Source organism: Rhinolophus ferrumequinum, chromosome 10 (assembly GCF_004115265.2).
Source record: "Rhinolophus ferrumequinum isolate MPI-CBG mRhiFer1 chromosome 10, mRhiFer1_v1.p, whole genome shotgun sequence".
Taxonomy (NCBI): Eukaryota; Metazoa; Chordata; class Mammalia; order Chiroptera; family Rhinolophidae; genus Rhinolophus; species Rhinolophus ferrumequinum.
In genome coordinates this window covers 15,762,195-15,765,169 of record NC_046293.1, presented here as the reverse complement: position 1 = coordinate 15,765,169, position 2,975 = coordinate 15,762,195, and positions in this window count along the sequence as shown.

Here is a 2,975-nt window from a genome sequence, read left to right as displayed (position 1 = left end):
TCCTCATACTGTATGTTGTAAATCTACAGTCACAGCTCGTGCCGCTGCTGTTTCCGGCAAGCAAGAAGACGGGTTGGAAGAGATTGGATGAAGGAGCGAGGAAAGGAAGAAATTAGAAATGGGGAAAAAGAAAACTTAAGTGTGTCCCACAGTTGGTACCCCAGCCCTGACTTCTTACTTCCCGCTGCCTCGCTGTTCCACTGAGCAAATTACTCTGGAAGGCCTTTTGTGGGGAACATCTATTGTGTTTGTCTGCCTGACATCCCTTCCCTTTTCTGGAAACAGCATTCTTCTTTTCTATGGGAAAACCTGCCCCATGTAGTTTGAGTGGGTTTGATCATATCCACCTTCCAAGGGACTCCATTCTCTGGGACATAATGAGTGGTTCAGAATTGGGCCCAGGACCCAGCTAAGTGAGACCATTCAAAATCCTCCTGGAGACTTTTCTGCCAAATGGATATGAGAAGATGCTCGCCTTCCTGAGGATACTAGGCTGGGAGGATGTAAGTCTGGGCTGCCAGCCATCATTATGATCTCCATGAGAGAAGACCTGTTTAAGGAAAAGGGAATGTGCCCTGATGATGTCATTTGAGCTCCTGGATCAAGCTGAGCCTGAAGCCACATGACTTTAGGGGAGCCAATACATTGTCTTTATTTATTCTAGTTCGTTTTGGGTTTCTGCCAGTTACAGCTGAAAGTGTCCCCAACAGCTATACTTTAAAACCAAAAATGCTTCATTATTATCTCAGCTTTACTCATAAAAGGTGTGGATTAGATATGAAAAGTAAGGCCGTCCTCTCACAGTATGGGGTATGAAACACAACTGAAGCAGAATCTTTGGGTGAGAAAACTATGGGTCTCTCTAGTCCTTCTTGAGTCAGCTTCTCAGAAAACACCTTCCTTCTTGTCTATAAATGTGGCAAGGAAGTTTCCAGAAATCAGGCAAACCCATTCCCAAATGTAAATACCAAAATTTATATTCCTTTGCCCAAGAGAAGCTCTTTTGGCTTAGTTTCTTTTTGGGTCAACACCTTTATTGTTATAGATGCTATTTGTATAGCTCCGTTAAAGAGCTGGATTAAGAAACCTGGTGCTGCTCATTTTCCAAGTACTAAAGCCAGAGGCAATTCCACTTTTCTTTTTTTCTTCCAATGATTTCAGTGAACCATCGAGTTTGTTTTTATTAATACTCAGTAAAACCTAACATGAACGCTTACTCATAGACCCTTCTGTTAAAGCTTATCTCAAGCATAAATGGTGTTTCATGGCTACTGAATAGAAATAATATGGAATTTGAGAAAGGCCTCACACATTTTGGGGAGTCAGTGGTGCTTACGGAAGATAAAAAGGGAGAAGTTCAAGGAATGATGGCACTATCAGATCTCTCTACATGCATGGCTCCAGAAGACTTTATTTTTATAAGTGTAGAGAATTCCCCTGTTTAGAGGTTTTTAGAGCAAAGCAAAATCAGGGGCCATTTTTGGAAAGAAAAACTAAAAGAGGCAGGATTCACAAGAATCCTGCTTTTGAACCATTTTTGGCAGATCAAAAAAGGCCAATGAACCCTGGGGGTGATGTTGAGAAAGGAGCATAGGTGAAATGTCTGCAACAATAAAATTAGTTGAACCCTTTCATTTCAGGACAACTTCTCTAAAAGGGTCCATGAGAAACTGTCATTAGAAAGGTGTGTCCAGGAGGCCTGGACAAAGAACACGCTTTACGACTATGCTTATTGACCGTCCTTTCTTTTACTCTGTAGCACCTTGAGATCATTGCCTACTCCAAGTAAGCAGAACTGTTATTTTCTTTTTGCTTTCATTTACTTATTCATTTGAGAAATGTTTACTGAGTAGCTCTTACCAGCCAGGCACCGATGAACAGCTTGTGCGACTCAGAAGGGAGCAGAAGAAGCTGGATCGTAGGACTTCTGGGCTCACCCTCAACTCATCATCCTCTCTAGCCTGGACTATTCAACAAATATTTACAATAAAGGCATATTTGGTGCCAGGCACTGTGGGAGGCCCTGGGATACCACAGAACCTGTCATTTCCCCTGGCTGTAATGGTGGCAGTTAGGTAGGCTTTGATTCCTAAAGAAGCCTAACAGGACCCAAAAGGAAAATGTTGCAGAAAAGGCTACCATACAGCCAGAGCACTAAGGTAAGGTAATGCAGGAAGCAGCCAAAGTCTGCATCACGACCAAGGGTCTAGAGACACCAGATGTGGACACCAAGTGTCCTCTTTCTGCAGAGCTGAACGAATGAATGCACTTTCGTTTTCCGATCAGGAACCATCAACATGTGCACTGAACACCTGGGAATCAGAGTGTTCAAAATGGAGCCCAGGCCAGGCTTCTTGTACCCTGCTGGTCACCTTGGATATCTTGCTATGTAACCAACCCCAAAGCAGAGTGCCCCAGGGAGTCTCATAGAGACCAGGTGCAAATCATCAATCTCACAGGTATCAACAAACAATGCTGACAAGCAGGTACGAAGGCCCTGAAACTACCTTGGATCCACAAAGACAGAGCAACAGGTTAGTCATGGCGTTTACTGTCTTGACCAGGGTCCAGTGCAGTGCAGGTGCATCTTTCACCTCAGCAACTCATCTCAGACCAATTCCAGGCCCACAGGAGTTAACCCCAAACCCCTCCAAATCATTCGCCACGCTGCACCCAGTGAGGTTTTATTTATTTATTTTTAATAAACCGAAACTTAGTGTGGAAAAACAGAAAATAACAAGTGTTGGTGAGCATGTGGAGAAACGCTTGTGGACTGTTGGTGGGAATGTAAAATGGTGCAACCCCTGTGAGAAACAGTATGGAGGTTCCTCAAAAATTAAAACTAGAACTACCTTGTGATCAGCAATCCCACTTCTGGTATAAATCCGAAAAAAGTGAAAGGAGAATCTTCAAGAGATATTTGCACACCCATGTTCATAGAAGCATTATTCCCAATAGCTAAGATGTGGAAGCAA